Source organism: Macaca fascicularis, chromosome 3 (assembly GCF_037993035.2).
Source record: "Macaca fascicularis isolate 582-1 chromosome 3, T2T-MFA8v1.1".
Classification (NCBI taxonomy): Eukaryota; Metazoa; Chordata; class Mammalia; order Primates; family Cercopithecidae; genus Macaca; species Macaca fascicularis.
In genome coordinates, this window is record NC_088377.1 from 128,301,518 (window position 1) to 128,326,100 (window position 24,583).

General features: G+C 39.8%; 1 long non-coding RNA gene across 1 annotated transcript; it reads right to left on the reverse strand.

The window, feature by feature from the left end:
• Positions 1 to 26: 26 nt before the first annotated feature.
• On the reverse strand, positions 27 to 14,113 carry LOC102140356 (uncharacterized). The gene is made up of 5 exons (XR_275635.4): positions 13,871 to 14,113; positions 5,967 to 6,061; positions 5,375 to 5,597; positions 1,017 to 1,195; positions 27 to 109 (listed from the first exon to the last, which is right to left on the reverse strand). It is a non-coding gene; the product is annotated as an uncharacterized lncRNA (long non-coding RNA).
• Positions 14,114 to 24,583: the final 10,470 nt, after the last annotated feature.

Here is a 24,583-nt window from a genome sequence, read left to right on the forward strand (position 1 = left end):
GTGTAGTGGATCATGCCTGTAATCTTACCACTTTGGGAGGCCAAGACAGGAGGACTGCTTGAGGACAGGAATTTTAGACCAGCCTGGGCAGCATAGCAAGACCCCATCTCTACAAAAAAAAAAGAGAGAGAGAGAGAGAGAGAAAGAGAAAAAAAAGTGGACATCACTTATAAAGTACACTCTCAATAGCAGATATGCTCTATCTTTAAAAAAAATGTTTTGAATTATTAATGTATTACCTCCTTGTTAAAGAAGAAAAAACAATACAGAAATGTTTAAAATTAAAAGTAAAAATTACCCCCATTCCCACTCCCCTGGAATGATCACTTACAAATCCAACAAGTATCTTTCCAGTCTTTTAAAACATACAAATACATATACTGTATAACATATATGTGTGTATAAAATATATGTGTGTATTGCATATGTTTGTATACATGCAATATACATTTAATATACCTATAGAGAGAGGATCACTTCTTTTTAATGGGATCTTGTTAAACATATTATTCTATAACTTCCTTCTTTTTACTCAGAAATATACTCATGAATAGCCTTTAATACCAGTATTATATTATTTTTAGTAGCTCTATAATATTCCAGAATATCAGTGTATGGTGTTTTATTTAGTCCTTCCCATATTTACGGTCATTAAAGTTATCCTAAGTTCATCAGTAATATCAATAATGCTGCCATAAACATCCTTCCATATACATCATAAATTTTAAATATATATTTAAATGCAGCTATTTTTGTTGTTGTTGTTGTTGTTTGTTTTTGTTTTTGTTTTTGCCTGTGTGGAAACTGGAACTGTCAACTGAGAAGGGGAAGGCAGCAAGAAATGAAGTATAAGTGTTGCATAAAGAATAAAGGCTCAAGTTGCAAAGCAGTGGGTTGGAGTTGGCTTATAGGAACAGAAAGCAGACTCATTAAACATTGCATTTTGATGTGTAATATATTTTTTTCAAAGTCATAAGACTCTGTGTTCTCATAATATCTTCTTTCAGATAACATACCTGTAGGTATGCACAACTCTGTCTCCAACTTTGTAACTGAACTGGGCGTGGAGTTGGGTTCACTTTGTAACTTTGAAATGTTGATGAGCAGCAGGGGAGCAGTCATGGCTTCTCTGTAGCTAAGAAGACTGCAGTAGTTGCTACAACCAGTAGCTATATTTGGCTCTATTTCTCAAGCACTGAAATTGAAAATAAAAAAGTGTTTTTCCTTCACTTTGATCTCCTTTCTATTTTGCTTTCTTTTATTGTATATTCTTTTTGAAAGTCACCTCACATTCTTACTGATTGGGTCTAGTCATTCCTTTATCCATTAACTTATTGATGTACATTGATATACTTACTGAAATACATCAAGTAGAGCTCATTTACCTTCATTATACCAGGAAAAAAAATCACCATTTGCCATCTGGGGCCAAAAACCCCTTTTAATTTTCTAAAATATTTTAAAAAATATTTTAAGTCATTTTGCAAATGATTGATAGAAGAATAAGGGATAGTAAAAAAAAAAAAAGTTAGAAATGTTAATAAGAATTTAAGCATAGCAAATTTAAATTTTCCATCTTTTCCTGTTTTTGAAGGTATCTATACCCAAAATGGACAATGTCTTTAAAATTCAACTAATCACCAAACCTATCATACAGGAGCCTGCAGCATATCCATAGTGTAAATATTGATTCCTGATTTCAAATAACTCTTTGCATATTCATGGTTCTGCTCTGTTTGGCCTTATCAAAATGTGACACATTTGAAATTTTTAACAAACCAGAATTGTGTTGGCATTGTCACAGGATTCTTAGGGTATTGCTTCACCAGCCGGAAATCTCTGTGGCCGGTGGTACCTTTGCTTAAGTTTTGCTTGGGCCTGCTGGGCCCGCTCGGCCTGGCAGGCTGCACTCAGCTGGTGCTACTGGCCTGGATCCCATGCCTGCCAAGGGCGAGCAGAGCAGTGAGGGGTGTGTGAGTAAGTGCGGTGTCCGGCCACTGCGCACAGCCAGGCATGCTGGCTGCTGTGGGGGCAGGGAAGTCCAGGAGCCAGCACAGGTGTCGGCTCCCTGCAAGGCTGCACCTGGACCAGGCATGCTGCAAGCAGCTTCCACGACTGGCACTGTGGAATGTGCTGGTGCCCAGAAGCTTGGAGACAGCAGGAATTGCTGAGCCCCAAGGAGGGTGCCACAGCCCTGGCTTGGGGAGCTCCCAGGTCTGATCTCCCCAAAGGGTTGCATTTCTTCTCTCCTTCTCTCTGCTCTTATTTCTTATTGCCCACAATGTGGCCAGCAAGGGGCATGTTTCAGCCCTGTGTTATAGCTCTTTTAACCCTGTCATTTGGTGGGTCCCAAGTTCTTGTCTTGCATCCAGGAAGAATGAGGTACATGGACAAAGGAGGCTGAGCAAGGCAAAGTAGGAGCTTTATTGAGTGATAAAACAGCTCAGAGGAGACCCACAGTGGATAGCTCCAGGGTGTCCTGATGAGTGTTCTGCTTTCAGCAGAGAGGAGACCCTAGAGTGGGTAGCTCCTCTCTGCAGCTGGTCATCCTGTCATCTTTTTTGAGTCTGGCTGAATCTGGGGGTTTTATGGACTTCAGAGGAGAGGAAGTATGTGCTAATTGGTCCATGTGTGGACCCATGAAAAAGCACTATCAGCTCCTACCCTGGTCTGTGGGACTGGCAGCCAGGCCCCCAGACTTCAGGCTTTCTCTGGCTTGAAGGTGAAGCTCCACTGGGGACCCGCCCCTTTCAGCCCAGGAGCCTGTCTGCCTCCTACTGCTGTTCATGGCACCCAGACTGTTCATGCTGAGGAGAAACTGCAGGCCAGTGCAGAGCTTCCCTCAGTACCCACTTTGGCCTCCCTCTTGTGTTTGTTGGTGCCCAAGGTCTGGAGGGGGCCAAGGCAGCAGGGCACTGGCATGTCAGCACTGCCCTGAGCTTGTGCACACCCAGCCAGGTTGCCACAGTGCCCAGGCTGGGCCCCGACTTTGCTTCAAGATCAGACCGGCTGCCGGGAGTGGAGAGAGGCTAGGCAGCAGGAGCCTGTTGGGGAAGAGGGGCTTCCTGGGACCCTGAAAGCACAGAGATGCCAGGATCTGCAGCCATGGCTTGGGCAGCTGCAGCAGCACCTGGGAGGGTGGGGCTCCTGCCTGCTCCCAGTCCCCAAGGATACAGGGATGCCTGAGTCCGCAGCCCCAGCTGCACCTCCCTCACTGCAGCTGGCATCATGGCAGTGGCTGCTTCAGACAGGCCACCACTGCCATCAGCATGAAGACTGCCATTTTCTTTGCTCCATAAGTGCCAAAAATTTTATTTCTGGATTTATGAACACCAGTTAAAATAATCAGTTCAATTAATTTTTTATTTCTATATCTTGTATTTCCTTCCAGTAACCTTTGTAAACACACCTGCCTTCAGAATTCATTTGCTAGTAAATCACATGGAATAAATTTTGAAACGATTTGAAACAATAAAAGATACTCTTAACATATTTTCAGCAAAACAGAATGGTTTAAGTTCTTACTGCAAAATATTTCCTGTTGAATGACTAACTGGATGAGAATACCATATTTTCTTTATTTATTTAGAAATGAATTGTTCGTTCATTGATTTTTAAGTATGGGAGAAAAAATTATACCCAGAATATTGTCATCTGAGGACTCATACCTGAGATTTCCCTTCTGTGACCAATTTACTGTCATCATTATGGCCTAGGAAGCTGATACCTATCTCTTTGCATTCTTTTTCTGTTTCGTTGAATAATACTTTCCTCTATCAACTTCTTTTTCTTTGTCATTATGGGAAGAAAATGGAAATTTTTAAATCCTCAACTGTGTTTAATAGTCTTTAAAAAGACTGCAAAATATATCTCCATACTTCTCTTATTCCCTACTTTTTAAAAATGCAATACTTTGCACAACCCAAAAAGAAAACTAAAGCTTGATGCCACCATGATGATTTATTTATTTCCTTCCAGGAGGTTTCATTCTTCCATTTTCTTATTATTTTAATCTTTTTAGAAAAGCATAGTTGAGAACAATGAAATAGCAATGCTAAAACTATTCCTGGCAAGTTGAAATAGCAAAATGGGAAAAATAGGCTCATGAAGATTTCTACCATCCTATCTTGTAATTACCATGTAGCTCCATTGGACCCTGTATAAAGCTTTATACAGGCGAAACCCTGTCTCTACAAAATATTTTTAAAAAATTAGCCGAGCGTGGTGGCGCACACTTGTAGTCCCAGCTACTTGAGGGGATGAAGTGGGAGATTCACTTGAACCCTAGAGGCGGAGGTTGCAGTGAGCTGAGACAGCCCACTGCACTCCAGCCTGGGAGACAGATTGAGACTCTGTTTCAAAAAAGAAAAACAAGTAAAGATTTCCTGGGTTCTTTGGAAGAATAAAAGACATCAAATATCTTTACAAATAGTTACAAATAAAAATTCAAAAATAAAATGAGATGCAACAGGTCCTGATGATATTCTGAAGGTTAAGGTAGGAGGTATTGTATGGATCACATCATAGCCTCCTTTCCAGGTCAGGCAGATTCAAGGTGAGGCAACTGACTAATGAGGCAGGTGCTGAACCAGTGCTTCACTTCAGACTCTTAAAGAATGATCACTAGCTAAAGATGGAAATAGTGATATTAACAATAGGTGTTCAGAAATAATTTTGAAATTTCATTTGAATTTAATCCTCTGTAGTTCAATAACCATTTCACACAAGAGAAACTGCTGTGAAAGTTAAATAGCTTACCTGTGGTAAATTAAATGAAATATCCTGATCCTGAAAGCTAGAAACACTACATGGGTTCATTCAATAAACATTTACTGACTGTCTATAATATGAAAGAGACTGTTTCTGGATAGACTATGTAGATACCTTTCAAAATGGGTTAAATCGAAGTGAAAGTATTCCAAGAATGTGCTACTTGAGAACAATGTCAGTTTTCCAAACTTTAGGTCTCTAACTTTAAAAATGGCCATTAGAAGATTTATCATTCACTAAAATTGTTAATTGAGCACAACTTTCACTTTCCTTGCTGATTTTACCCTTACCACCTCTTCTTTAGTCCTCACACAGTATAAGGTATATGTGTTTCCCCACCGGATTGGTAGACTTATAACTTGCTTTGCTCCATAAAGATTTCAGGGGGCATACAATAAATACATTTAATATAGCAACATAAATCAAACTAAAACAAAAAAGAAAAACTGGTAAAGATTTGTGCAGAAACCTAACTTAAACCAACATAAGCAAAATAATAATAATAGGTGTTTTAATTTGAAGCAATCACATGACACATTGGAAAGGGCAGAGATGCAGGTCAACCTTAAGGACAACTGTAACCAGGGCTTTAAGTAACACTCACATCTTACTGCAGTCTCTGTTTTGCTCTGCTTGTCAGTTTCATTCTTGTTCACCCAGACTGATTCTCTCCACGTGGCAGGAAACACAGCTATTCACAGCAACCGGGTTTTTACATCCCATTGCTTCAGCTCAACTCTCTGGGTTTCTATCTGCCTGTTCTAGGAAAGGCTGTAACTCCTAGCTTGAGTCAGTCAATCACCAATCTCTGATGCAAATATTAACACCTGTAGCCACAGCCAAAACCAGAAAAAAAAAAAGGGACTATGATTGATCGAGTTTGTATTATGTACCTGCTTATGTAGTCAAGTGCTTATCCATGTACCCATTAAATATAGCCAAGGAGCAGGATCATGTTATACAAAATGGCCACTCCCACAAAAGTCAATCAAGGAGGGATTTACCAAATAAAGTGATTGTGCCAGGAACACAATTTTGAAGCTATCTACTATAATAAAGTAGGATAAATTAATGGTAATAATGCAATTAAAGCCAGGAGTTAAGGTGGGGCACTTGCTTCACACCCAACATTTCACTAATTCGACCAGATGTTCAAAGTGGGGATAGGGAAGAAAATTCATACAGAGAAGACTCACCTCTATGCTACCTTCAACTTCTCCACGGTGGTTATGACACTAGCACTGTTGAAGGCAGAACTTCAGGACAGGCCTTCAATGGGCCTCATGTAAAACTGAGAAAAGTCAGTAATATACACATCACTATAGAGCCAATAGATGAGCTGGCTCAGCAAATAGATGAGTTGAATCTCTCTAATTCATACTGACCCCAAGCACTCTAAATCAGTCACTCAGCCTATGAGACCAGCAGAGGGCTGGGATCCTTGCCCAGGTCCCGTCAGCTTTCCCCAGGAAGAGCTCTCTACAGTCACATCTGAAGCCCAAAGAAAGATCCAGGAACCTCCTTTAGCCCCTCTGTCACTCAGCCTTGCCTACGGCTATCTCTAGACTATGATAGCTTTTGTAATCGACTAAATTTGCTTCTAAAACATGAGTATTAAGGGTGATAAACCCACATTTGGTCAAAATCCAAACAATCAGAAAGTTCAGATAATCAGAATTGGTCTTATTGATTGTCTAAAAATGATTGACATCACAAATTAATCTTAATTTGAAATTATCTAAGTAATATTATATTTTAAGAAAATATTAAATATTATGTGTAATTTTATATATTATAATTACTTTTATATTGACTATTTCTTCATATATATTGCATATATTTATATATCTTTTATATATATATTTTTTTTTAACTCTTAGGATCGGGGTACATGTGCAGATTTGTTATATAGATAAACCAGTGTCAGGAGGGTTTACTGTATAGATTATTTTGTCACCCCAGCACTAAACCTAATACCCGATATTTATTTTTTCTGCTCTTCTCCTTCCTTCCACCCTCCACCCTCCACCCTCAAGTAGGCCCCAATGTCTGTTGTTCCTGTCTTTGTGTCCATGCATTCTCATTATTTAACTCCCACTTATAAGTACAAACATGCGGTATATGCTTTTCTGATCCTGCATTAGTTTGCTAAGGATACTGGCCTCCAGCTCCATCCATGTTCCTGTAAAGGACATGATCTAATCCTTTTTTATGGCTGCATATTATTCCATGGTGTATATATACCACATTTTCATTATCCAGACTACCACTAATGGGCAATTAGGTTGATTCCACGACTTTGCGATCACAAATAGTGCTGCAATGAGCATACATATGCGTGTGCCTTTATGATAGAGCAATTTATATTCCTTTGGATATACACCCAGTAATGGGATTGGTGGGTTGAATGGTAGTTCTTTTTTTAGCTATTTGAGGGATTGCCACACTGCTTTCCAAAATTGTTGAACTATTTTACACTCCCACCAAAAGTGTATAAGCCAGCATCTGTTATTTTTTGACTTTTTAGTAATAGCCATTCCGACTAGTGTGAGATGGTATCTCATTGTGGTTTTGATTTGCATTTCTCTAATGATCAGTGATATTGAGCTTTTTTTCATATGCTTGTTGGCTGCATGTATGTTGTCTTTTGAAAAGTGTCTGTTCATGTCCTCTGCCCACTTTTTAATGCTTTTTTTTTCTTTTAAATTTGTTTAAGTTCTTTACAGATGCTGGATATTAGACTTTTCTCAGATCATACTTTGCAAAAATTTCCTCCCATTCTGTAGGTTGTCTGTTTACTCTGTTGATAGATCCTTTTACTCTGCAGAAGCTCTTTAGCTTTCTTAGAACCTTCTTACCAATTTTTGCTTTTGTTACGATTGCTCTTGGCATCTTCGTCATGAAATCTTTGCCCATTCCTGTGTCCAGAATGGTGTTGCCTATGTTGTCTTCCAGGGATTATACAGTTTTGGGTTTTACATTTAAGTCTTTAGCCCATCTTGAGATGATTTTTGTATGTGGTGTAAGGAAGGGGTCCAGTTTCTAGTTTCAGTCTTCTGTATATGGCTAGTCAGTTATCCCAGCACCATTTTTTGAATATGGAATCTTTTCCCCATTGTTTGTTTTTGTCAGCTTTGTCAAAGATCAGATGGTTGTAGGTGTGTGGCCTTATTTCTGGGCTCTCTATTCTGTTCCATTGGTCTATGTGTCTGTTTTTTACCAGTACCATGTTGTTTTTGGTCACTGTAGCCCTATAGTATAGTTTGAAATTGGGTAGCAAGATCCCTCCTGCTTTTTGCTTAGGATTTCTTAGAATTTCCTTGACTATTTGGGCTCTTTCCATATGAATTTTAAAATAGTTTTTTCTGGTTCTGTGAAAAATATCATTGGGAGTTTGATAGGAATAGCATTGAATCTGTAAATTGCTTTGGACAGTATGGTTATTTTAATGATATTGATTCTTCCTATCCATGAGCATGGAATGTTTTTCCATTTGTTTGTTTCATCTCTGATTTCTTTGAGCAGTGTTTCATAATTCTCATTGTAGAGATCATTCAGCTCCCTGGTTACCTGTATTCCTAGGTATTTTATTCTTTTTGTGGCAATTGTGAATGGGAAAGCATTCCTGATTTGGCTTTTGTCTTGTCTGTTGTTGGTATATAAGAATGCTAGTGATTAATGCACTTGATTCTGTATCCTGAGACCTTGCTGAAGTTGTTTATCAGCTGAAAGAGGTTTTAGGCCAAGACGCTGGAATTTTCTAGATATAAAATCCTGTCATTGGCAAACAAAAATAGTTTGACTTCCTCTCTTCCTATTTGGATGTCCTTTATTTCTTTCTCTTGCCTGATTGCCGGGGCCAAGACTTCTAATACTATGTTGAAGAGGAGTAGTGAAAGAGGGCATCCTTGTCTTCTGCCAGTTTTCAAAGGGAATGCTTCCTGGGTTTGCTCATTCAGTATGATATTGGCTAAGGGTTTGTCATAGACGGCTCTTATTATTTTGAGGTATATTCTTTTAATACCTAGTTTATTGAGAGTTTTTAATGTGAGATTTTACTTTTGTTGAAAGCCTTTTCTGCATCTATTGAGATGACCATGTTTTTTTTTTTTTTTTTTAATTTCTCTTTATGTGATGAATCATGTTTACTGATTTCTGTATGTTGAATCAACCTTGCATCCCAGGGATAAAGCCTACTTGATCATGATGGATTACCTTTTTGATGTGCTGCTGGATTCAGTTTGCAAGTAGTTTCTTGAGGATTTTTGCTTCCGTGTTCATAAAGGATATTGGCCTGAAGTTTTGTTTCTTTTGTTGTTGTGTCTCTACCAGGTTTTGGTATCAGAATAATGCCCCATAGAATGGGCTGGGGAGGAGTTCCTCCTTCTCAATTTTTTGGAATAGTTTCAGTAGGAATTGTACCAACATTTCTTTGTGCATCTGGTAGAATTTGGCTGTGAATGGACCTGGTCCTGGGCCGTTTTTGTTAGTAGGCTACTTGTTACTGTTTCAATTTCAGTATTGGTCTGCTCAGGGATTCAATTTCTTCCTGGTTCAGCCTTGGGAGAGTGTATGTGTCCAGGAATTTATCTATTTCTTCTAGATTTTCTAGCTTATGTGCATAGAGGTGTTCATAGTAGTCTCTGATGATTATTTGTATTTCTGTGGGGTCAGTGGTACTATTCCCTTTGTTATTTCTAAGTATGTTTATTTGGATCTTCTCTTTTTTCTTCTTAATTAGTCTAGCTAGTGATCTATCTTATTAATTTAAAACAAACAGCTTCTGGACTCATTGATCTTTTGCATTTTTTTGTGTCTCAATCATTCAGTTCAGCTCTGATTTTGGTTATTTCTTGTCTTCTACTAGCTTGGGGTTGGTTAGCTCTTGCCTCTCTAGTTCTTTTAGTTGTGATGTTAGGTTATTAATTTAAGATATTTCTAATTTTTGATGTGGGCATTTAGTACTAATTTTTCTTCTTAACACTGCCTTAGCTGTGTCCTGGATATTCTTGTATGTTGTATCTTTAGTCTCATTCGTTTCAAAAAACTTCTTGATTTTTTTTTGCCTTAATTTCATTATTTATCCAAAAGTCATTCAGGAACAGGTTGTTAAATTTCCATGTAATTGTATGGTGTTGAGTAATTTTCTTATTCTTAATTTCTATTTTTATTGTGCCATTGTCCAAGAGGGTAGTTGGTATACTTTCACTTCCTTTGCATTTGCTGAGGACTGTTTTATGTCCAATTGTGTGGTCAATTTTAGAGTATGTGCCATGTGGCAAGGAGAAGAATGTACATTCTGTTGTATTTTGAGTACAGAGTTCTGTAGATTTCTATCAAGTCTTTTTGATCCAGTGTTGAGTTCAGGTCCTGAATACCTTTGGTAATTTTCTGCTTCTATAATCTAATACTGCCAGTGGGGTATTGAAGTCTCCCACTATTATTGTGTGGGAATCTAAGTCTCTTTGAAGGTCTCTAAGAATTTGCTTTATGAATCTGGGTGCTCCTGTGTTGGGTGCAGATATCTTTAGGATAGTTAGCTCTTCTTGTTGAATTTAACCCTTTACCATTATACAGTGACCTTCTTTATCTTTTTTAAAATCTTTTTTTGGTTTTAAATCCTTTTTTTTTTTCTGAAATTAAGATTGCAACCCCTGCTTTTTTCTGTTTTCCATTTGCTTTGTAGATTTTTCTTCATACCTTTATTTTGAGCCTATGGATGTCATTGCATATGAGATGGGTCTCTTGAAGACAACATACCATTGGATCTTGCTTCTTTATCCAGCTTATCATGCTGTGCCTTTTAATTGGCCTTTAGCCTGATTACATTCAAGGTTAATATTGATATGTGTGAATTAGATCCTGTCATCACGGTGTTAGGTGGTTATCATGCCAACTTGTTTGTGTGGTTACTTTAAAATGCCACTGGTCTGTGTAGTTAAGTGTGTTTTGGTAGTACCTGGTAATAGTCTTTTGTTTCCATATACAATGCCTGTGTGAGAAGCTCTTGTAAGGAAGATCTGGTAGTAACAAATTCTCTCAACATTTGCTAGTCTGAATAGGATCTTATTTCTCCTTTGCTTATGAAGCTTAGTTTAGCCAGATATGAAATTCTTTGTTGGAATGTGGATCATGAGGCCAGGAGATCAAGACCATCCTAGTTAACATGGTGAAACCCCGTCTCTACTAAAAATACAAAAATTAGCCGGGCATGGTGAGGGGCCCCTGTAGTCCCAGCTATTCAGGAGGCTGAGGCAGAAGAATGGCGTGAACCCAGGAGGCGGAGCTTGCAGTGAGCCAAGATTGCGCCACTGCACTCCAGCCTGGGCGACAGAGCGAGACTCTATCTCAAAAAAAAAGAATGTTGAATAAAGAATAAAGGCCCTCAATTTCTTCTGGCTTGTAAGACTTCTGCTGAGAGGTCCATCGTTAGTCTGATGGGCATCCCTTTATAAGTGACCTGCCCTTTCTCTCTAGCTGTCTTTAACATTTTTTTCTTTCATGTGACCTTGGAGAACGTGATAATTATGTGTCTTGGGGATGCTTCTTGTGAAGTATTTTGCAAAGGTTCTCTGCATTTCCTGAATTTAAATGTTGGCCTCTCAAGCTAGGTTGGGGAAGTTCTCATAAATGATATCCTAAAATATGTTCTTCAGGTTACTTCCATTTTCTTCATCTCTTTCAGGAACACCAGTGAGTCGTAGATTTGGTTTCTTTACATAATCCCACATTTCTCAGCGGTTTTGTTCATTCCTTTTCATTCTTTTTAATTTTACCTTGTCTGACTGTTTTATTTCAGAAAGCCATTCTTCAAGTTCTGAGATTCTTTCCTCAGCTTGATCTGTTCTGCTGTTAATACTTGTAATTGCATTATGAAATTCCTGCAGTGTGTTTTTTGACTCCATCAGGTCATTTACATTCTTTTCATACTGGCTACTTTGTCTGTCAGTTTCTGTATCATTTTATTGAGATTCTTAGCTTCCTTAGAATGGGTTTAAACGTTTTCCTTTATCTCAATTATTTTAATTCCTTACCATATTCTAAATTCTATTTCTGTCATTTCAGCCATCTCAGCCTGATTAAGAACCCTTGATTAAGAACTAATGCAGTCATTTGAAGGAAGGTGCTCTGGCTTTTTGAGTTGTCAGAAGTCTTGTGCTGGTTCTTTTTCATATTTGTGGGCTCATGTTTTTTCAATCTTTGAAGTTGCTGACCTTTAGAAGGGTTTTTTTTTCTTTTCTTTTCTTTGATGACCTTGGGGGTTTGATTGTGGGTTCAGTTGACTGGCTTCATTTCTGGAAGATTTTAGGGGGTCAGGGCTCAGCAGGTGACTCCTGGACTATGTGCTCTAATTCTGGGGGACTTGTATAGAGCCCTGGCTTTGTTCTCTGACTCCTGGAGGTTAGAAGCCTGCTGTACTGGAGGGCCTGAGGTATTCACAGACCACTGGTCACAACACTCCAATGAGTGGTGTCACCCAAAGCACTTTGTAGGGCAGTGGCAGTGGGATTTGTCCTCATTCATAAATACCAGCAGCAGTGGCAATGGCAGTGTGGTGGGGTACACATATATCAGCTGGAGCAGGGTGCTAGTAGGCACTGGGGTGCCAGCCTCTTTGCAGGTGTTCATAGCAACAGTGGTGGCAGTACAGCCTGGGGGGACAGGGCACCCCTGCTGGCAACTGTGCACACTTTTGAGCTGGTCGTGGTGTTAGCAGGGGGGCAGGGTGCTGGTGAGCACAGGACTGTGTGTGCCCTCTGTGCATTCATTCTGGTGGTGGTGGATACTCAGGCTGGGGGCAAGTCTGCTGTTTTTGTACCTAGTTTCATGCCAGGAGCAGTGTCAGTGCAGGGGTGGGGCACTGGTGGGGCTGGCAGGCTCCGTGTCTGTCAGTGCTCCAATGGCAATGACAGGAAGGTGGTGTGTTAGGGTTCTCTAGAGGGACAGAACTAATGGAGAATATATTCTCCATATATATATATATATATATATATATATATATATATATATATATATATATATAAAGAGAGAGAGAAAGGAGTTTATTAAGTATTAACTCACATGATCACAAGGTCCCACAATAGGCCATCTGCAGGCTGAGAAGCAAGGAGAGCCAGTCAGAGTGCCAAACCTGAAGGGCCTGGAGTTCAATGTTCAAGGGCAGAAAGCATCCAGCATGGGAGAAAAATGTAGGCTGGGAGGCTAGGCCAGTCCCTCTTTTCACATTTTTCTGCCTGCTTATGTTCTAGCCACGCTGGTAGCTGATTAGATGGTGCTCACCCAGATTAAGGGTGGGTCTGCCTTTCCCAGCCCACTGACTCAAATGTTAATTCCCTTTGGCAACACCCTCGCAGACACAGCCAGGATCAACACTTTGTATCCTTCAATCCAATCAAGTTGACACTCAGTATTAACCATCCCAGATGGGTTGAATGGGGACAGGGCACACTCACACCAGCAGCAGTGACACAGCAGGGTGCACATGCACATGTACTGGCAGAGAAGGGAAGACAAGGTCCACCCAGGCATGCATGTGCCAGCAAAGCAATGGGGGTGGCTGGCCGTGGGTGAACATGTTCAGGCAAAGCACCATGGGGAAGTGCAATGGGGGGCTGGGCACAGGTGAGCTAGTGTGTGTCCAGTGGGCACAGCTCTGCTGGAGCACTCTGCTGGTCTTGGGTGGTCCTCCAGTGCAACAGCTATGACATGGGTCCCCAGAGTGTGTCTGGGGGCTCCAATTCAAGCAGACACAGCCAAGCTTCTGGGCCCCAGAGAGGCCAGCAGGCCGAGGGTTGCTCAGGTTGGACTAGCCCCATCTCATGGGTAAGACCACCCTGCAGAGTTCACATCCAACAGTTATCCTAAGGGCTAAAGTCTCCTTTGGGAGCCAATAGAACCGAGGGGCATGGGCATCCCTGGCTGTGCACTGCTATAGACATTCCCACACCAAACCCTCTGGGCTCTGCACTGGCTGGAGTTCTGGCCCTACCACTTCTCAAAGCAGCTCTCCCCACCACCCCTGGTGGTGATCAATAGGTCTCCTGCCAGGATTCCAGAGGCCTGTGGAGAGCACAGGTAGCTCCTTGCCTATTCAACTCACCCTTTTGGCAGGAATCACTGGGGGCCAGGAATGAAAGCCAATGCATGGTAGCCCCGTGCAGCATTTCCAGCTTCCTCTTGCTTCAGCCCAGCATTTGTGTCTTCTTTCTGTACAATCTCAATGCCGTCCCTCTGAAGATCTGCTAGGAGTGTGCCATTCTTCCCAGTGATCTGGTCCCTCTGTAGGAGATGTTCCTCCTGGCTGCATCTAGTCAGCCATCTTAGAGCAGGAATGATCCTTTCTTTTGACCAAATATATATATATATATATATATAGAGAGAGAGAGAGAGAGAGAGAGAGAGAATATTTTATAATATATATTATATATTATAACTAAATTTTATATTTTTATATAATATATAATATATAAATATTACATAATATATTTATATCATATATTATATATTATATCATATAATTTATATTATATATTATATAAATAATATAATATAATATATATTTATATATTATATATTTTTATATAATATAAAAATATATATTATATTGTATAAATTATATAATATACCTAAATTATATAATAAAATATATATTATTATTTATATATTATATTATATAAATTATAATATATATTATATAATATAAATTATATAATACATTTATATTATATAATATTTATATGTTACATTATATAAATTATATTATATATTATATATTACATATATTATTTTAATATATATATATTTTTTTTTTTGAGATGGAGTTTCACTCTTGTCACCCAGGCTGGAGTGCAGTGGCGCAATCTTGGCTCACTGCAAACTCCACCTCCCGGGTTCAAGCAATTCTCTGCCTCAGCCTCCCAAGTAGCTGGGATACAGGCGCCTGCCATCACGCTCAGCTAATTTTTGTATTTTTAGTAGAGACAGGGTTTCACCATGTTGGCCAAGCTGGTCTTGAACTTCTGACCTCGTGATCCACCTGCCTCAACCTCCCAAAGTGCTAGGATTACAGGCATGAGCCACCACGCCCAGCCAACCTAATATATGTTTTTACTACACGTTCACTTATTATAAGATTTCTGTTCTCTGATAGACTCCTTGAGGATAGAAACTATTTTTATCTTACTGATTCCTTTAGGGTAAGCTTCTAGCAAAGTGCCTGGCACACAGTAGGTGCTCAATAAGTATTAATATTAGTTTGACAGATAATTCCTTTGCAAAACCAATCATAGAGTTAGTGTGTAACCAAATGTGGTAAAAGTCCACAGACATATGCAATAAATTTTAAATTCATTATTAATTTCTAAATTGTTTGAATTTTTGCTAGTTTATTAATTATATTTATATAACAGAAACACTTTTTAAACTTTTTGCCATTCTCTGTGTTATAAAAGCAGTCAAAAAATGAGAGTATAATAAATCCTCGGTTGTGTTAGGGCACTGCTTTGCTAGGTATGTTAAGGTACAAGTGACTATTTAGAAAACTTGATTCTTAGAAACAATTTCTAATTGAAAGCAAAAGAGATAATGCTTCTTTGCAATATAAAAACATATGCTGTCTGCCCTTTCATTCCAGATTCGTAATGATATGCAGAGTCTCTCTATTCCTGGTGGGTCTGCTTTCAGGAAGAGCTTAAACTCTCTTCTTCATATGCCACCTTGGTGCACCTAAAGGGCCAGGAACATCTTAAATGAAAATTCAAAAGGCTGGAGGAATTGCACGATAAATGTACAAACAAAACCCCAGTGAGCCTAGATTTGTTAGATTCTCCCCATCTTCTCCACCCCACATAAAATTTTGTAGTTCTTGTAGACGAATTGCCTCACCTCAACTCACTTTGTTCTTAAACCTCCCTCATCTATCCCTCCTCCCTTTACCTACCCACACCCACATAGACACACACACTTGCACAACTTCTGACTCCCAGAAATATCAGAAACCGTTCTGCTTTGTAAGCAGTTCTGTAATGCCTGGTTCCAGCCTCATGAATAGAACTAACAGCTAAATTTCCTAAATCTTTCTACCAGGAGCTAGATCCCTTTCTAGAGACTCAATCCCTGAAACCTCTTCCAAGAGGCAACCCCCACCAATTCCAGCTTTAGAATTGCCGCATGAAAAGGACATGAGCCCTCTCATTATGGAATTGTGGTTAGCAGGCTTTCAACCTATATATTTCCTTAGATTTTCTGACCTAAATTACAGAGAATAAATGATTTATTTTCTTAAACTCCTGAGTGACAAGATATACTTCGTATTAGGAGATTAATCAATATTCATTTAAGAATTAATTAGCCTATAACAGTTAACATTTCTTAAAAGCTTACTATGTACTGAATGGCTTATAGAAATCATCATTTATAACCCCCACTACATGCCCGTGTATTACTATTATCCCTATTTAGCACATTACTATTTTACAAACCCTGGCATAGGGTGATTAAGTAACTTGCCCAAGGTCACACAGCTGGGAATTGGCAAAGTTGGGATTCAAACTCAGACCTTTGGACTCTAGGGCCCATGACCCTAATCACATCCAAAAGAAGGAATGAAAAGTACATTTAGCCACACTGTCCCATCCTTGGATTCTCACTTCCATGATGACCTGGATTGACCTCCCACCCTCCAGAAAGATCACCTCAACTCAGCAAAGAAGTCTTTTGTGATAGAGTGTACATCTCCACGTTTCTCATCTAAGGTCTAGAACTTATATCAAAGGTGAAACTGGCCTCTCACGTTGTTTTCTGCATTGAACAGAAGTAGAAACTAACAGATGATTGTCGGCACATACTTGAAAGAAAAGGCCATATACTTCCAGGAAACATCCAAAAATCTTACAATGTTTAGTTGTTTTCGTCTGTGTATGAGTCTGAATACAAAGTATTATATTTCAGTGAGCCTCTTGCTATAGGAGGTACCTGATCTTTAATGCCCACTCTTTTCCCAGCATAAACAGTACTGATACCATCCTAATAGCATTGCTAGTATAAAAGTCCATGGGCCCTGTGGGAGCCTACATTAGGCAGGTAACCAGGTCCTGAAGACCCAGGCATGAGTGGCCCTCATTCATGTGAGACTTTCTCATAGGAATCCATCTCTTACTCTCCTCAGCTGCACCAAAGCCTGATTATTCTTCCCTTTCCCTGCTGTCCTTTGCCCACCCTTCCTCTCCTTTTTTTCTTGCAATCTAAGGGTCAGATTATTATGAGGTTTTGTAGTTTTGTCATAAAAATGTGATTCAAATTTGCTTCAAGAGTTGGCTAATTGTTTTTATAAAATAACTTAATCCACATCCTTTTCAGATTCTAAATCAGAAAATAAATCATAAGCCGTTTTCAGATAAAAGGCAAAATCTAAGCTGCCAGGACTGTCTCCCATAGAGATTTGTGTGCCGCCACTTGGTTTAGTGGAAAAAGGACAGGGCTGGAAATTCCAATACTGGTTCTTCTGCCTGCCAGTAAATGACATTAACTCTCTAAGCCTCAGTTTCCTATGAATAAAATGAGCATAAAAGCCACATCACAGAGTGATGTTGAGGATTAAATGGGACTGAAAGAAAAAAATCTCTTTAAGTGCTCCTATCACAGTGCCACATAAGCACCACAGGAGAAGGCGCTGTTAGTACTTATGTGTTCTAAATCCTTTAAAAAATTAACAGATTTGGAGAATACTTAAACTATATATTGTATGAGATTTAGTAGCCCTTCAAAAGTTTCAAATATTTTGTTTAATTTATAAGAAAATTTTGTTTTTATATAATCTCTTTTTGGGATTTCATTTTAGGTGAAATGTAGTAGTCTTATGCAAAGCACCTAGTAAAGCTTTAAATAATTTTGTAAGATTTTTTTGTAATTATATTAGCTTTCTGTATTTTCTAACTTATTAATAGAGGGAAATAGAAGTACACTCTTTTGATTGTTGAAGAAGATAACTTTTTTCAATAAAATTATTAAGAAAATAGCCAATTTCCACTTTTCTAGGATATCTACTTTTATGGAATGATCCTAGTGCTTAGTCAAGCCATAAATGGGTATTTTACTGAACTTGAGCCTCAGCTGCTTTAGGGAACTAGTCTGCAATCTCGAATCTCAACCAAGAGGTCATTTGATCTTAGAGCTGCTTGTATGTGATATTTTCAACCTATTAGAATGCTCTTTTACTTAGAAATTAAATTATCTATTTAATTTTTTTATGTTTTAATCCATATTTACCATCATTACTCCCAATCTCCTAGTTCCCCTAAAACTCTCTTATCCCTCATTCCCACCAAACTATAAAATGGAATGTAGTAATTTGTGAACATGAAGATGCCTAAAGTTTACTTTCCCACCCTACACAGTTGCCAGTGTTTAACATTCCACTATTAGCCTTCTTTTAATTTGTAAGATTCAAAGTTCCAAGAGTGCAGAGACAGTATCAGCTTTTAATGCTACCGTACATATATGGTGTGCTTAGCACAGTGCTTCACACTCAGTTGGTGCTCAATGAAGGTTTGTTGAATGAAGGGAAAGCTTTTAGCCTTCTTTCATTTAATCACGCAAACACTTTCAGAAAAATATAGTCTGCAGATCCCTCACACGTACCTTAACTGACTCAAAGTATTTAAATGCCACCATGTACCACAACCGTGCTATCTCCTTCCCCTAATGTACTTAGCAGCTACGATGAAATTTGGGGGTTTTTTTTGATGCTTTTCTGATAGCAGGTTTCACATGCAGGGAGGGAGAGGATGTGTGTGGGACATGGGACATCTTGGGAGGGAGAACCACACAAGGGAAAACCAAGAACAAGAACAGCTTTCTTTAACCAAGTCTTAACTAGGTGGCAGAAGTATCTCATTTGACATTCATGCTAGCAATTTGAGGTTATTTCCATTTGTCAGATAAGGAAACTGAGGCTTATAGATGTTAAGGAACCCTCAGGGTCATACAGCTAATAGGTGGCAAGGCTATACTTTGAAATGGTTTTCTGACCCCAGATCCTTATCTCTGGCCACAGTGCTTCTGGCCTTTACTTCCCCCAAGGGACAGAGGGCTCCCTAGATAAGGTGAGGTGGGGGAAGAAGCACAGAAGGGTGTGAACTGCTGGTGCCATGAGACCAGAACCTCATCCACCGCATAATGCTGTTTAGAGCAGGCTCTGTTCAGGCAGAGAGGTAATTAGTAGTCACAGAGTTTAATTATCCAATTTTACTATTTCGAACTAAAAGTCATTTGGGACCTACTGAGGATGTCAGACAACAGGTTCACTCTTAGGGGCTCACAACTAAACTGTGGAATTTGTGCAGAAAATATCACAGGTCCTGAGATTTAGAACTATTTTGCAAATACATATTAGCTATAATATGAGAACCATGTGACCCCCCACCTTTGAGGTTAATGCCGCTGCTTACTTCAGTGGTTTCCTAGTCTTCTGAGAAAGCAACAAATACTGAAACGCTACCTGTGTATAGGGTAGCACGCACAAGGTGTCCCACACTGCCCACATAGGTACTGAGGCTTTAAACCAGGCCAACAAATGACTGCATTAAGAAGCGGACCCCAGAAGCAGAGAGGCCTTTCTGCCTAGTGAGATGCAGACATACTGAGAGGTGAAGCCAGCTGGGCTTCTGCATCAGGTGGGGACTTGGAGAACTTTTCTGTCTAGATAGAGGATTGTAAACACACCAATCAGTGCTCTGTGTCTAGTTAAAGGTTTGTAAATGCACCAATCAGCACTCTGTAAAAACGCACCAATCAGCGCTCTGTGTCTAGCTAAAGGTTTGTAAACGCACCAATCAGCACTCTGTAAAAACGGACCCATCAGCACTCTGTAAAATGGACCAATCGGTACTCTGTAAAATAGACCAATCAGCAGGATGGGGGTGGGGACAAATAAGGGAATAAAAGCTGGCCACCCAAGCCAGCCACAGAAACCCATTTGGGTCACCTTCCACACTGTGGAAGCTTTGTTCTTTGGCTCTTCATAATAAGTCTTGCTACTGCTCACTCTTCGGGGCCACACTACCTTTATGAGCTGTAACATGCACCGCAAGGGTCTGAGGCTTCATTCCTGAAGTCAGTGAGACCACGAACCCACCAGGAGGGACAAACAACTCCGGACACGCTACATTTATGAGCTGTAACACTCACTGCTAAGGTCTGCAGCCTCACTCCTGAAGTCAGCGAGACCACGAACCCACTGGGAGGAACAAAAAACTCCGGCGGACACGCCACCTTTAAGAGCTGTAACACTCACTGCAAAGGTCTGCAGCTTCACTCCTGAGGTCAGTGAGACCAGAAGGAAGAAACACCAGAAGGAAGAAACTCCAGACACATCTGAGCATCTGAAGGAACAAACTCTGGACACACTATTTTTAAGAACTGTAACACTCACCACAAGGGTCCGCGGCTTCATTCTTGAAGTCAGCAAGACCAAGAACCCACTGGAAGGAATACATTCCAGACATAATACCAGGCATGATTAATGCACCAGTGGAGCTCATCCCAGGAGTTGGTTTGCATGAAGGTTTGAGTCTGAAGAACCAGAAAATGGGAGTGGGCTTTTAGAGGAAGAAGACTAGATAGAATACCGTGGTATGTGCCGTGGGTTCTAGTTCCTCATCTCAGCCCCATGGATTCATTTCTGAGCTCTGTAGAGAAAGACAGAAAAAAAGTGTTTTCCTGAGGAATTCTGTGAGACAGGAGCCACACTGTTTGGGGCCTAGAGACAAAGTGTGACAGCCAGCTGGGAGGAAGAACTGCTATCCCCGTGTCAGGTTGGACACAGCAGCATTCTCACTTTGAGGGCTCTGGGGAAAGACACTCTGCCCTCGCACCCTGAGGACGGGCTGCTTGAAGGGCCTCGAGGGGGCTCCATCCTAGGCAAGGGCACCAGTGCCCCACGGTAGGCAATGGCATTGGGATGATGGTACCATTCAGTGCCTTCAAAGGTGGCTGAAATAAACAGAGAAACTGTAACAAAATCATATGAGGAAATGAGATGTGGAGTGAGCTCCCTTTAGATGCCCTTAAGACTCGCTGCAAATAAATGAGACTCCAGTGTTACTACAGATCCTGTGTTTGGAGGTAGTTGAAAGGGTCAGACACCTTGAATGATTACCCAAAATGTGACTCACAGAGGCTTGTCTTGTCAGGAAAATGAAATTTTATGCTACCAAAAATGAAATTTAAGAACCCTGGACCCATTCATGAAAAATAGTCTGGACTCTATTGCTTCTTTTTCACCTTTCTTATCAGTTCCCAGTGCTTTTATGTGGGCCTTTCTCCTTCTCTTTTTCCTGACTATCCACACCTCATCTTTCCCTGAAGATTGATGTATTGGACTTCTGCTGTTTTGACCTTTCCCTTTCTAACCCAGTTGACTCCAGACTAGCCCACCCCATCTCGGGATAACCCCCTCTCAGAAGTAGCCTCGTTGCTCCACCCAGCTTTGCCTGCCTCTCAACACATGGAGTCAGAGAGAGGAAAAGCTTTCCTTGCACACGGAGGTTTAGTGAAAGCAGATAGTAACTAGACCCTCCGCATAAATATAAAAAATAGACATCTGTGGTTTACATGATACATACTTCTAGGTTAAAGGACAGTATATTATAAACATAAATGGCACTTTTAGAGCAGCACATTGAAAATATTATAATTCCTAACATTGTAAAACAAGACTGTTCAATGTCTCCTAAAGGGAGGACCATCTGTAGGCTTATGACATGAAGCAGATAGAACAGCATCTGAGAAGGGCTTAAAAGTTTCTCTTCCTGATATTGTCATCAATTCTATAATCACATGAATAGTCTAAGAAGAAAAGGGTGTTTTCAAATCCTAAGGTGACACAGCATTTAGGAGGCACCATAGAAATGATGGGGTCCCTTAGAACTCACTCCGGTGATTGATGGTCAGTTATGTTCCAGGCATGGACATCACCTCATGGGTTGTCAGATGTAACTTTATATCCCACTCAGGGTACAGTGGCTACGAGAACCAAGGTTTTTCCCTCCTACTTTCTTCCTGATGTCACTATTCTCATTACTGTTCAATACAATATTGTTTCAAAGTATTTGTATAGTCTTCAAATGGAAAGAAATAAAATAAGCAAATAATCTTGCCCTTTTATCAAAAGAAATTTCAGCTCTATAAAACTTAGATTGTGTGTTTTAAAGCACAATAGCCCAATGGAACAGAACAGAGCCCTCAGAAATAATACCACACATCTACAGCCATCTGATCTTTGACAAAACTGACAAAAACAAGAAATGGGGAAGGATTCCCTATTTAATAAATGGTGCTGGGAAAACTGGCTAGCCATGTGTAGAAAGCTGAAACTGGATCCCTTCCTTACACCTTATACAAAAATTAATTCAAGATGGATTAAAGACTTAAATGTTAGACCTAAAATCATAAAAACCCTAGAAGAAAACCTAGGAAATACCATTCAGGACATAGGCATGGGCAAGGACTTCATGACTAAAACACCAAAAGCAATGGCAACAAAAGCCAGAATTGACAAATGGGATCTAATTAAACTAAAGAGCTTCTGTACAGCAAAAGAAACTACCATCAGAGTGAACAGGCAACCTACAGAATGGGAGAAAATTTTTACAATCTACCCATCTGACAAAGGGCTAACATCCAGAATCTACAAAGAACTTAAACAAATTTACAAGAAAAAAATCAAACAACCCCATCAAACAGTGGGCAAAGGACATGGACAGACACTTCTCAAAAGAAGACATTTATGCAACCAACAGACACATGAAAAAGTGCTCATCATCACTTATCATCAAAGAAATACAAATCAAAACCACAATGAGATACCATCTCATACCAGTTAGAATGGCAATCACTAAAAAGTCAGGAAACAACAGGTGTTGGAGAGGATGTAAAGAAATAGGAACACTTTTACACTGTTGGTGGGACTGTAAACCAGTTCAACCATTGTGGAAGACAGTGTGGTGATTCCTCAAGGATCTAGAACTAGAAATACCATTTGACCCAGCCATCCCATTACTGGGTATATACCCAAAGGATTATAAATCATGCTGCTATAAAAACACATGCACACATATGTTTATTGAGGCACTATTCACAATAGCAAAGACTTGGAACCCATCCAAATGTCCATCAATGATAGACTGGGTTAAGAAAATGTGGCACATATACACCATGGAATACTATGCAGCCATAAAAAAGGATGAGTTCATGTCGTTTGTAGGGACATGCATGAAACTGGAAACTATCATTCTGAGCAAACTATCACAAGGACAGAAAACCAAACACCACGTGTTCTCACTCATAGGTGGGAACTGAACAATGAGAACACTTCGACACAAGGTGGGGAACATCACACACCAGGGCCTGTCCTCGGGTGGGGGGAGAGGGAAGGGATAGCATTAGGGGATATACCTAATGTAAATGACGAGTTAATGGGTGCAGCAAACCAACATGGCACATGTGTACATATGTAACAAACCTGCACGTTGTGCACATGTACCCTAGAACTTAAAGTATAATTAAAAAGAAAAAGAAAAAAAAAGCACAATAGCTACCAACGCAGCATGGGCCCCTGAATGAGTCCAGAGGGGCCTTGGTATTTGCATTTTAACATACTCCACAGGTGATTCTTATCACATTGAAATGCAAGAACTGCCCCAGAATATTCTAATTTACTATTAAAATATGAGAAAATGCTCCACAAACACTGTTATTATGTTCCTTGTGTAATCTTGGAGGTTGAAATGAACAAATCAAGGCATTTATTTTTTGTTTCTGGGGTTTTGTTTTTTTGTTTGTTTTATCTTGTTTTTGAAAAAGAGTGAAAGATATGTAAATAATTCAAGAAGAAATCATGTATGATAAAGATCTAAAGAAACGAGTTACACACTTTTTCCCAATTGGGGACTAATATGATAGGACTCACACATGTTCACAACTGGATTAGGCCTATTCTGTGGCATCATCCAATCAACATTTGTGAGGGAAGGATTACTCTGTTGGAAAATCAAACCAAAACAGCTTTCAAATATATGTCCTTGCCATCAGACAAAATGCACAAAACACTATTTACGCAAATTCACCAATGGACACTGTGTACTACACCTTTTTTTTCAGTAAAGCCTCTTTGGACTAGATCAGCTCATAGCAGTTTGAAATGGAATGCCCAAACATTGGAACAGCTGTGCTATAAGTAAAATATCTTGTTACATTTTTGTTAACGAACCAACTATTCAGAATGCCTTGTCAGTGTGTCACACAAACATATAAAGTCCTGTAAAACTACTCAGAATCTACTCAAATCCAATAAGCAGAAGTAGGTACTTCCTTAAACATGGTCCCCATTCAATCCTGAAGCACTTCGTAATATCCTTTGCTCAGTTTTGCAGAGTAAATCTGCTCTTTGTACATTTTTTGTTTTAACACTGGGCTACAGCTAGCCTCAGAAGCCTCTTGAAGTCTCATGTGATGGCCTGGACTGTCCCTGAGTCCTACCAGATCTTAGACCTCTTATTTCTACTGAAGAAAACAGTCTTATTACCTCATTTCAAGTCCAAAAGATTTAGGTTGCTCTCTCAGAAAGCTCCTAGGAAGATGTATGACTACCCAGGTAACTCAGTCTAGTCATGAGACTTCCTGGGTAAAAGACCCTGAATGCACAGTCTATTAGTCCAGCCAGATCTAGTCCCTTCTTTTCTGTCTTTTAAAGTAACTGTAACCCAGTGCAGAAATCTCTAACACGGGCTTTGCGGATAGGCTTCGCTGATTCCAT